At 42.6% G+C, this 12,854-nt stretch overlaps 1 protein-coding gene across 2 annotated transcripts in view; it reads right to left on the bottom strand.

Annotated features, from left to right (window-relative positions):
- Window positions 1–6,265: 6,265 nt before the first annotated feature.
- The window catches only part of STRN (striatin), a 136,934-nt gene continuing 130,345 nt past the window's right edge, over window positions 6,266–12,854 (bottom strand). For both annotated transcript variants that reach the window (XR_015772153.1, XR_015772152.1), the window contains one exon: window positions 6,266–6,466. The gene's annotated coding sequence lies outside the window, so the exon portion shown is untranslated. The remainder of the gene's footprint in view (window positions 6,467–12,854) is intronic.

The following is a 12,854-nucleotide window of genomic DNA, read 5'->3' on the forward strand; positions in this document are numbered from 1 at the left end:
GGTAGGAGAACAATATTTAGATCTCTCTGCCTTGGGCACAGAAATTCTGGCCTGTAGGCTCCTTTTGTCTCTCTTGATCAGCCCTGGATTCTACTGTGAGATTTTGTAATTGCTGGTGTTGTTTTCATGCATGGCACACCAAAACAGTAGCACCATCTGGTAAAAGTTATTCTACCATTTTGGAAGGATGCTGTCAGCATTTTCTGGCTTGTCCCAGCAGGATCTGAGACAGAGATCTTATCCTAAATGCAAGGAACCCACCCAAAATCTTGCTAGCTGTTCATTATCCATTTCTGTAATCACAGCCTTTTTGACATTGCTAAAACACCCTAGAAAAAATGATGTGCATAATGAAGTCACCTTGAAAAATGCTTGAAACCCTTAAGTCACCATTTAAATTATGACTTTAGCTACTCTACATATTAATTTCCAACCCCAGCTGTTTTGATTAGCTATTGATTAGTACACTCAGCGGTTGAGTTCTTAATGGCCACATAATTCATGTGTATCAAAATCTCATCAGCTCTGACTTGATTACTTCTTATTATCAATATTATTCATAATTATCAAAATATCAGTATTATAGAAAAATCACTGCAGTTATTTATCACAAAGTGCAGTTATTAATACTCACATGTACAACCTGGCCTTGCAATTGGATTACCAACATCCCTGTCACCGACACCACCTTTTCACTGGGGCTACAGAGTTCAAACAATTAAGTTAATTCAGGATTACTTCTATTCAATTTCCACATTTAAAAATAGCCTCTTCTGGACTGGGGAGAGGGAAAAAAAAATATGATAATCCTTTATTTATTTATGCCAAGAAAACCTCTTGGGCCCACATTTCCCCTGCTAGCATTTTTGCCAAGCTGAAAACCCTTCAGGATGTTGGCACATTGAAATACAAAACAGCATTTCTTAATAGTTTTGACATTTCTAATGCAAACATGAATAACTTGAGTGTGTAGTTGGAGGGAGTGGGATAGCCTACTCCAGTCTAGTCCCTGTTCTCAGTGCTGTTATGCGTTTTTATCTAATGACTCATGTAAAAGTATTTCTCGTAGCAGAGACCAGAAAACAAGAAACCCTTCATCCCCCCGTAAGACAGTGATTTTATTACAGTGTGAACTACTCAGGCTTGCACCCCCTTGGTAGCTCTCTCTTCAGCCCACAAGTTCTTCATTCTTGGCTGCACAGACTGACACAATGAGAGATTTAGAGTGTGCCCATCCAGCATGGCCTATGGTTTTGCACTTTCCTCAGGAGAGGTAGATGGAGACAAAACCCCTTCCTTGAGGATAAGGCTCAGCAAGAACATTGTTCTGCTGCTACCCTGTTGAATAGTTTCACCTCAGGCAATAACAAAAAGGGTTGGTAATACTACCTTGGCTCTGTTTTCAAGCCAGCCTGGCAAACCAAGTTTTCTTTCAATGCTGTGTGTGTCCCTCTGCCTACCTCTCAAATTGCTGAAAGCATGGAGTTCAAACTCCTCAGTAAATCAACAAATGCAAAGGGTTTTTGCAAGCACTTCAGGAGCTCTGCAGACCAAGGTTCCTGCAGGGTAAAATGGCTCTGTGTTTTGTTTTGGTCTGAAGTGCCAAATTCCCGTCTACAGCAAAGACTCCCTAATCCCTTCCTGCATTGATGATGAAGGAATATGAAAAGCTACAATCTTGTGCAGTTGGGAAAAAATACCTCTAAGGTCCTCATGATCAGCATGTACTCCTGCTTCCTGGGAGATGGCAATTAGGGGATTCCAGATGAAGCAGGCTAAGACTGAAAACACGGTCTTCTCCAGAAGAATGGAGTAAGGGCACTACTGGATACACATATCCACAGATCCTGCAAGAAGCTTTGTGCCTGGAAGACTCTTAAAGAGCTTCATATACCCAGACTCAGACCAAAAAAGGTAAGTGAATTGCAGGAGAGAGCAGAAGTTTGTCATCTGGACCTTTGCTTTACTCCATAGCTTTGAGTACACACATGTATTTTACACATACTTCTTAAAGGACTTTCTTTGCTGGGTTGGATTATTTCTGTAGCATCATAAAAGGTAAGCAAGACTAAAAATGTCTTGGTGTGCAGAAGTACAAGTATAAATATAAGATTCAAAGAATATCCGATAGTACTACAGTAGGAACACAGAACAATAAGAAAATTACTAAAAGGAATGTAGTAAGCCCATTGCTAATATATTGAGAAAACAGGGCCACACTGCATAATAAAAATAAAAAAAGAACTACCAGCTGTCTGTGCCAATAATCATCTTCTTTAGTGTTCAGTGAATGAGACAAAAGCCCCCTGGGGATAACAAACATACAGCATTTAATTATGTAATAGGATGTAACCTAGTAAAAGGAGAGTGGAAGGACTCACAAAAACACTGCAATAAATGCCCTGCCTGGCTGATATTTGACAGCTTTCTGTAGCCTTTGACACTGTACACCAGCCAACCTGGCTGCTGGAAAGAACCACTGCTAGAGCAAAGCTGGGATGGTCCTGGAGGGTGCATGTGTGGCCAGAGGCACCTCTGCTGGGTCCAGCAGAAGGTCACTGCAAGCTGCCCAAACACAAGGCACCTCTGTGTGTCACATCTGCCACAGTATTTGCAAAACAAAGTGTGAAGTCAAGAATAATGTCTGGCAGCACAAGTGAGAGCATGAGCATCTCTTTGTGATGTGGCTTGGCAAAGCCTTATCATGTGCCAAAGACAAATTTCTGATGGATTCATATCACATTAATGTTCATACAGTGAATTGGGAGAACTCGGGACATGTTTTGCACCACTGGTAAACTGCTGTAGGAAATGAACAACACTGGAGAGAGCAAGATAGCCAATTGTGAAATAACATGCAGCTTACACAAGGATTTAAAGGGAATAGAAAATGGGCTTTAGCTCACCCTCAATTGATAGCATGTTACTTGACAATCCAGCTCTCAGCTTTTTTTTGCTGAAAGGCAGTCAAGAACATCAGCATTATTGTGTGTCCTATCAGAAAAAATCATCCCAGGCAAATGACCAGTTCAAGAATTTGAAAGTTTAAGTTCTTAGTTCCAGAGATGAGACCCATATCTGCCCACAATTTGGAGGAGCTATTGCCAGACCATTCCACATCACTGGAGTCATCCACTTTGGAAAGCAGATACATCTTATTCTTTGAAAGATGCTACACATTATTCACAAAGAAGTCTTAACTACTTTGACTTCTGAAGGAAATCAGAGCTTTGACAAGAGATTAAGCACATGGACTCAAGAAGTCTGGGAAAATGTGAATTTTAGTAGGCTCTGAGAAAAGACCTGTTCAGAACTAGGATAACTAGACAGGTATTTATGCTGATAAAGGAGCCAAAAATCTTGACATCAAAAATTAGAACAGATAAGAAGAAAACTCTGTCAGCTCCTGGACTGCAGCACCCTTGAGTCTTTCTCAGGTTACTTTAGACCTGCTGTTTGCTTATGCCCCACTCACTGGCTCTCTGTAATGGCTGGTGGTGTCCACTCCCCTCTCTGTTGATTCACCATGACCTGAGGAAAAGCAGCATTGCAATTCTCCATTGTCAGTCTAACAGAAATCCCATGTTTCAAGCTTCATGTTTTCAGCTTGTTTTATTGGCACATCCCATAATAACACGCATTATTGGGAGAGGCTTTGGCAACGGATGGGGAAGAGCATGGCCAACAGTCAGAAAGCTAGCAGGGGTGGGTATTCTACCAAAACAACTTGTAATAAGAATTCTTACTATGAAGAGGGCAATTTTTGCCAAATGCTTTTTCCTCTCCTAGCCTACTGTGAAAATGGAATAGCAAATCACGGGGAGGTCCCACAAGGTTAGCTCATACCTGGTTCTCAGGTATGAGCCCTTCAGGCATCTACCATACTAGCAGAAATGATCTAGCACATGCACCAAAAAAAAAAACTCTACTGAGAGTAATCTCCCTGAATGTTTCCTGCAAAGACAACATGGATTTTGGGGTCTTCTCCCCTTTACAAGTATACACAATAGGAATGAAGCTAACAACATTATTAGCTATATTGCTACAATCTACTCCTGGAAGGATATTTCTGGCCTTATAAAATTATGGTCTTCAAATAAGACCCACTCAGTGAATCTGCTCAATAACCTAAAGACTTTTCCCTAATGCTTCCATTTGCAAAATCTGGTGTAGAACTTCACCCAGCAAGTTCAGTTGTAGTTCAATGGGCACAGTCAGGTCTAAGGATGCTAAACATATGGTCTCTCAGCTGTAGATCCCAAAGGTTTTGATGAAGATGACATGCCTCATCTGCCTCCAGTCTTGAAGAATTTGATTGCTTTCTAAGTAGCAGAATGTACCCAAAGAACTTCTGCCATTAAAAAAAAATCTTTATCTTAATTTTTTTAATATAGCAAGCAAAGTAAAGTCTAGGTATTATATGGGTCCTTGCAGTCTTAAAGTTGTTTAAATTATTTTCTCTGCTTTATCACAACACTAGGTTTACCTCATCTGTTGGTCTCCCAGACTTATGGTATCTCACTGACTTACCTAACCTCCAAAGGGCAGAAGTGTCCTGCAACCCTGACCTACACATAACAACGGGAAGCCCTCATTTTGAACTGAGTATTTTCATTTGTTAGCTTAAGCCCTACACAGCAAAGACAGCTTTTCCAGACACCCCAGAGGAAAACCAGCTCATTCCTGTTGGTCTGTAAATCCCTGTATTAGCACAGGTTACAAACAGAGGATGAATGACCAGACCAGGTAGCAAAGGGATGTGCTTCCCATCTCTGGCTGCCATCCAGGTATCCTTCCATGACATCTGGATAAACCCAGCAAGGATTAAGTACTCTCAGCAGGGCCAGAAACCTGGTCTGGTCTCCGTAGCTGGCCTCCCTCTTCAGCAGTACTTTGACTTAAAATTATTTCAGGCTTTGTTAATCTGGTGTGGTCAATTTGACTTCCTCAGCAACAAGTTTAAAAAACAAATAAGCCAATTAATGGAAGAAGCAGAGTGTAAAAGTGTTTTGAAAGGGTTGGAAAAGCCAAAAGAAGCAGCTGGCATGTCCCTGGTGGGGCATCTCCCTCCAAACAAAGGCACACAGAGACCTCTTGTTAGCACACAGGGGACAGCAGTGTGGCTTGCTCTTTGAACCCCACAGTCCTCAGGACTGTGACACACTACTGGGGCTCAAAACCAATACAACAAAGCCCTGTATGCCATACAGACATACAGACATGGAGAATGCAGACGTGCACACCTGCAGTTAAATTAGCTACAGATGCAAATGCTAACAATTGTCAGTGCTGCCCACTTCCAATCCTAGGATGACATCTCAGCAAGGGCTTATATAAAACTTCTCTCTAGCTCATCAACCCAGCCTTCATTAGGCAGGAACAAAGAAATGTCAGAAGTTATTTAATAGTATATCTTTAGCCCTGAAATGAGTGTTTGTGCTTTAGCTGAGGTGGGAGAGGAGAGTGGGAAGAGGAAGATTGAGAAGTGTTCATAGTTATTCATATGGCAGCCATGGAGAATATGTGTACGGCTATTCATTTGAAATGTTGTCTTTGATGATGGCATTCAGCTGCAGAAATCCCTAAATATCATTTAGAGAGAGAAAGAACTCCTCTGCCTGCCTGGAAGAATGAAAATTCAGGGCTTTGGTTCAAATTCCTTGTAATACTTCTCCAATCCTCAGCCTCACTCTGTAAAATCTTGTGATAAAGAAGCTTTGTGGACTACAACAAACCCCATCATGGGCACTTTTTCTCAGGAAGACCTACCACAAATATTAACCCTTGCAAATCCAGGATGAAATTACTCCCAGCCCCAAGCAACAACTCAACAATGGTGTTTATGGCCACAGCAATATCAGGACATGATGACCAGGCCTGTAAGATTTGTTGTTGATGGACTGAGGGAAAAAATGCTCCTTGAAAGCAAAACCAAAACGGTTAATTGCAACTTGCAAAGACTTCATCCACATGGTCTTAACATGAGGTCAAGTCACAGAGCATGTGAAGTGCTGAGAAAGGAGAACACCAAGGCCAAGTGCTTGGGTGCTGCCAGGTAAGGTTAGTCTCTCTTATTTAAATCCTTGTGCATAAAACTGTTCCCAAACTTTTTAGAGTTTTGTAAATTAGAAGCAACAACCACACCGACAGCAGTAAATTAGACACTCTCCATCAACTGTTTATGATATATATATTTATTATATATATATTTATGATATATATATTCTATTCTATGCATAGAACATGCACATATCACTTCCACTGTCCCACTGATGGGGTGCCTGAGACAGCTCTTATTCCAACAAGTTGATTTCCACTGTATAAAACAGTTGATGGTAGAAGAGAGGATGGTGCAAATTTCTTCAAATTGATACTTCAGCCCAAGTATCAATATCTAGTTCCTAACTTTCATCTTCTTCATACCATCTGACTCCGTGGAGGTTCTTCCTTGCATTGTCACAATTTCCTACAGATGAAACACCAAGACATTACCTTCTTTTAATTAAAAAGACCTTACTACTGTTTTAATGTTTTCAAAAACCTCTTCAAAAAATAAAAAAATAAAGAGTGAAATAAATGAAATCTAGCATTTGTTCCAGTTTCCTACAAGTGCTGCTAAGCTCTTGATCACTCACTTTCTGAGCAGTTCTTGTTTGTATGTCTTAATTTGCATGAACCATTGCTGTAGAAGAGCAGACGTGATGATGGAAAAAAGCACTGTGCAGATGTCGTTTGAATTCAATTTCTATATCGTCTTTCATTTCTTGGATCCTTAGCAGACATTTACCCTGATTTTGTGCCCCAGCTCTGTGGCCTTCAGAAAGTTTAGCCTTGAAAATGTGAAACAAACTAAACAGGGAGTTTACTCAGAACTTCACATAGCTAGGCAGAGTTGTTTGGCAAAATGCATCACTCACAGTAACACTAATTCCTTTCCCCACCCTACATTTGAAAAGAAACAAATGAAGCAACAGACTTTAAAACAAAAGCCAATTACTTTTCACAAATTAACCCTATTTATTTATTACATACAAATCAGGACTTGTTTCAATTTTCTGACTCCTTCTTTTAAACAGACTTTTTTCTAGATTAAAAGCGTATTCATTCACTGGAGAAAAGAAAAATTAAAAAAGAAAGCTGTAAAGCATTAATTTTCTGAAGACCAAAGGAATTCGCTTTAGAGCAGCAGAATCTTTAAAATGTAATTTCCAAAAAGATTAGTGTCTGCTTATCAGGACTAGAATAGTTGGATGGAAACAGTTATAGTTAGCACTTGCAGGTTCTTTGCAGGCTTTCCAATGCACTGCCACAAAGGAGACAGAGTGCGCCTCTGATGGTCTCCTGTCAGGTAACTCCTGTAAGCAGTGATTCAGAGTATATCTACATAAACTATCCTAATCCACAGCACTGACAGCTGGATGGCAGAAAGCCCGTGAGGAGGACGTGTGAAAGGGCAGCTCACCAAACACAGCAGGGGCTGTACACAGAACCACTGCACCAGAGGCCTCAGCAGCCTCTATTTACAGCTCACCTGGGCTGGCAGCAGCAGCTTCCCTGCTCCGGCACACTGGAGCAAACAGCCAAGGCAATCAGGGGGCTGTAACAGAGGCTAGCATGTAATATTTCACATTGTAGCTGGCACAGCTTGGTTTCCTACTTTATTAGCTCACTCAGAAGGGGAACACACCATTTTAGGCACCTCTGCAGGCTTGACACCTCTTCTCTTATACTGGTGTGAATCAGTATTGTCTCCTCTGTTCCCCCTGCAAGCGCATTGCACAAACACCACATGCCAGACGTTTCTCTCTGATCATAAATGTCTTCACTTTCTGGTAAGGGACTCACAGAAACCATCACTAGCACTGAACAGCCTAGGATAAACTCACCATGCAGAGTTCAAAGCAGCTTTGGGCTGCTCTGCCTTGGTGAGCTGTCAGTGAAGACACAAAAGAGTTGAACCAGGATCTGGACACCAAGGTATGGCTGTGGCTGTAACTCACCAAAACTAACACAACAGAGGCCTTCCTCTGACCTTACTTTTCCCTGGCCTTCTGCCAGGGGCTCACAACCCCTACTGGGATGCAAGAAAAAAACCCATTTGATTTTGCAAACCAAAGCCCAGGCACTGATCCCAGCGGACATCAGGGTGTTGCAGGGCTGCGGATGAAGCAGCAGGAAACCTTTCCCTTTTGCCTGGTCCTGAGCTGCTCATTCCCCCAGCACATGCATTTTCACAGCATGTGTCTTTAGAACCCTGAATGGCAGGGTGGCCTTGTCACAGCCCTTCTAGTACAAGGTCACCTGCCTGGTGGATGAGGGGAGGGCTGTGGATGTGCTCTCTCCAGACTTCAGTAAAGAGTTTGAGTCTCTCACAGCATCCCCCTAGAAAAACTGGCTGCTATGTCTTGGACAGCTGGATTTTTTGATGGGAAAAATACTGGCTGGATGGCCAGGCCCAGAGATTGTAGTCAATGCAGTTTAATCCACTTGGCAGCCAATCACTAGTGGTGCTCCCCCAGGTTCAGTTTTGGGGCCAGCCGCATTTAACATCTGCATTGAGGATCTGGATGTGGGGATTGAGTGCATCTTCAGTAAATTTCCAGATGACACTAAGTTGGCTGGGAATGCTGATCTCTTTGAGGGTAGGAAGGCTTTGCAGAGACCTGGACAGACTTGATCAACGGGCTGAGCACAGCTGCAGGAGGTTCAATAAGGTAAGGTGCCAGGTCTGCAGTTTGGTCACAACAACCCCCTGCAGCACCACAGGCTGGGGGAAGAATGGCTTGAGGACGGTTCTGAAGAAGGGAACTTGGGAATGCTGGTTAACAGCTGGGTGAACATGAACCAGCATGTGCCCAGGTGGCCAAGAAGGCACGTTTCAAGAATAGTTAGGCCAGCAGGATTAGGAAAGTGGCCATTGCCCTGTACTCAGCACTGGTGAGGCTGCACTGCATTCAGTTCTGAGCGCCTCACTTTACAAAAAATGTTGAGGTGCTGGAGCACGTCCAGCAAAGAGAAAGAGGGCTTGTGAAAGGACTAGAAAACATGTCTTATGAGGAACAGCTGGGAGAGCTGGGTTTGTTTGGTCTTGAGAAGGCTCAGGTGGGATTTCATCCCTCTCTACAACCTGGAAGGAGATTGTAGTGTGCTGGGGGTAGTTTCTTCTACTATATCTGCAGTGAGAGGAGCAGAGGGAATGGCTCTAAACTGATACACTGTGGAGATTCAGGTTTGACATTAGAAACAAATATTTTCACTTTCAGGATGGTTGGGCACTGGAATGGCTTGCCCAGGGAAGAGGTAGAGTCACCATGCCTGGAGGTGTTTAAGAGGCCTGGGTGGCCCTGCGTGGTGGTTTAGTGGTTTAAGGATTACTGTGGTGGTGTCAGGTGGAGAGCTGGACTTGATGATCTTAAAGGAGTCTTTCAGTATTGATTCTTCTTTGATTCTATTAATGTCTGTGGGCATCCCTCATAGGGCTGGTAAACCCAGAACCTGTCTGCAACATGTTTTGTTTGCAGGTTTTTTTCTGGATTAAAAATAGGCAATTATCATCAAATCATAGAATAGCTTGGGTTAGAAGGGACATTTAAGTGTCATCTACTCTAATCCTTCTACATTGAGAAGGGAAATTTTCAGGTCAATCAGGCTGCTTAGAGCCCCATCCAGCCTGACTTTGAATGTTTCCAGGGATGAGACATCCACACCTCTCTGGGCAACTTGTTCTGGTATTTTACCACCCTCACTACAAAAAACTTCTTCCTTTTATTAAATTTCAATCAACTTTTCTTCAGTTTAAAACCACTACCCCTTGACCTATTGCAGCAAGTCCTGCTAAAAAGTCTGTCCCTGTCTTACTCGTAGTACTGAAAGTACCAAAAATACCTTCTCAGACTTGGTTCTGTAAGCTCTGTAAAAGCTGCTTCCTTTTCTTTTTCTTCTGATACTTTCTAAGAACATGCATGGGATTTAAGTTTCTCTCTCCCAAAATTATTTTTCACTCTCTTTCATTGTTTGCTCTTTGTTGAAAAGAGCTTTGAAAACCTAAGGTGGAAAATGTCAATTATTGAAATACTTGGAAAGCATTTACAGTATTTTTCACAGCACAAAATACTCAGTTAGCAAGCAGAAAATGTAGAGACTTTCCTCTTACAATTCTTTGGGAGATTTAATGCTGGAAATTATAAGAATGCAAATGGTCTTTCCAGCAAAACTGTGTTTGTGACTAAGCAGTTTATTAGAAGTAATTTACTTGATTTGGGGATCAAAACACAGAGCTTACATTATGATATATAGTTGTGTCACTGGAGGCAAGGAATGGAGAATAGAGCTTATTCAGACAGATTTATTTTTCTAATAAGGTTTGAAGAGTTTTTCCTTTCTTTTACATATAACAAAAGAGCAGCATTTCTTCTCAAGGTTTGATTTCAGAGAAGGATTTAAAATTGCATTAGAAATTTGTGTGGCCCTCAAAAGCATCATAGAAGAAAGATCACTCTCTTTTCTACTTTATTTCTACATTACTGAGTTTATAGTTAATTGAACTGCTACTGCGTTGAGTGATGTTTATGCAGACTGCCTGTTTTCTGCTTTCTGGGTGAAAATTGATTGTGAAAAATAGCTGGCTCATAAAAAGTGTAGATATAGGCTACTGCACTGCAGAAACTTGTCTACATCTTCTGTCCCTTAGGGAACACCTCATCCCTCCCTGTGAGTGGAAATGTATTGCTCTGTAGGGCTGGAAAATTGATGCCTGGGTAAAATGGTGGAAATAAGCAGCAAAAAGGGGCACAGCCTGCATTCCCCAGCCCTGGCCCTTCTGCACACCTACAGCAATAAAATCTTAGTCACAAATATCCTGAGGGGGAGGAAGGGAAGTGAGCTTCCTGCTTGCTGCCCTGGAGAGACAAAAGCCTTTCCAGTGTCAGGCTGGTTCACATACAGCAGGATAATTTTTGGAATGGTTTTAGTGACTGACAGCAGTCTGGAGCTTCAATACCCTCACAGTACTATTCACAGCAATGAACACCTTGGAGGTGATCAGTTAAAGAAACACCAGAAACACTCTCTCTCCCATCCTGCTGGAAGTGAAAGGAGGACAGGGACAGGACAAGGATGTCAAGAAGGAAAAGTTCTGGCATTTCTGCCAGTCCACTGGGGTCTGTGTGCCCAAGGAGGCCTTTGCATCACTCTATATCCTCCTTGTACCTAGATCATAGGTCACCAGGTGCACCCCCAGCACCTTCCTCCTGCCCCATCCCTCCAGCAGGATCCCAGCTTTCCCTTCCTATTTCCCCAACTCTGCCAGCCCCCAGCACCAGGGCCCTACGGTTCCAATTCAACTCAACCCTGCTGAAATATGGGATATTTTACCTCCACAATGTGTACCATCTTCCAGTGATGGTGTTCTGGGACCTGGATCCACACAAAAAGAGTGCAACACTACCCAAGAGTTAAGAGAACCCATGTATTTCCACCCCATACTGAGATCCCTCATTACCACACCAGCCCAAGGCCCCATTTCCCCTTCCACCACTTACATTCCCTCTTAGAAATTTTTCTTCCCTAGAGGCAAAGGTCTCTACAAGAATAGTGGGAAAGGAGACCCTAGAGGAGGGCCACCACTACTCAGCTGGGAGAGAACAGTGTTAAGCCTTACATGGCAATCCTGTGCTCAGGGTCACATGCAGAAGGGCTTCTCATAAGCTCTGTCAAATGCCAGTGAAGAAAATACATTAATCCACCCGCTAAACACCCTGGCAGTTCTGGCCCTGCTGCATGTTTGGACACTTCTGCTTGCCAGGGCAGCACTCTAATTTCTGCATGTTGCCTCCAGAAACAACCTGCATTTTGAACAGTCTTCAGTACCAAGAGCCAATGCTGGAGGAGACAAGGATAAGGGCACCACAGAGGGGATACATTCAGCTGCTGGGAGACAGCCATGAGCTCTCCACTGTGAAGTGGCTTTTACTGGCATCACCTATTTGCTCTGACACCTGATGCCCTACAGAGCATAAACATAAAAAGCATCAGAAAAGAAGTCAGGAAAACAGACAGAAGACTGTTACTGGGTTTACATTTTCCAGGCCTGATTTGCAGTGAACAGTTGAATTTTACTGCCAAGGTAAGGCACATGAGATCCAGAGTGAGACCTGGTATTCTTGGCAAATGGAATTAACAGTACCAATGATAGCACGTGGCTTGCACTGGAAGTGGGCAGACAGGGAAAGCATACTGAAAAAGTAATTTGTATTTTCTGAGGGCCCTGGTCCTCAGCTGCAAATTTCAACACTAAATCCATCACTGCTGAGACTTTTGATTAACAAAGAACACCCTCCTGAACAGATAATTTTACTCCTCATAAAAGAAGTCTTACGGTGATGAATCAGGTTTTATATGACGTAGTAGACAAGTGAAATATATCCCACTTAACCCGGGAAGACTCAATCCCCACCTACACTGGATTCTAGATGAACAAAACCCATATGCTGCACTTCTTATAGACCCAATTCTGTTCAGTCACGATACAATTCTATCTGCAATAACTGCAAGTTCTGCCCAAAAAGTGGAACCTAAAATTGATTTCCATTGTGGCAGCATCTTGGTTTCTGAAAGCAGACTGGAGAGATACAAATATCACAGTCTACCTCCATAATGTCACAGCTTTTAGAGCTGGTTACACCTCTTCAAATCCAAAGGTCTGCAGACACAATCAAGGCAAACTCCTCTTCCACCCTTGGCATTTCCTGATCCCAAATGTGATGGAGGCTTTTCCAGCTCCTGAATTTACTGTTCACTTTATTTCTGTTTCAACATAGCATTCATGGCAACCTCTGTTCTAAATCAGACATTGG

Source organism: Pseudopodoces humilis, chromosome 3, assembly GCF_049639895.1.
Source record: "Pseudopodoces humilis isolate 2021_Gansu_Grassland_sample_001 chromosome 3, ASM4963989v1, whole genome shotgun sequence".
Taxonomy (NCBI): domain Eukaryota; kingdom Metazoa; phylum Chordata; class Aves; order Passeriformes; family Paridae; genus Pseudopodoces; species Pseudopodoces humilis.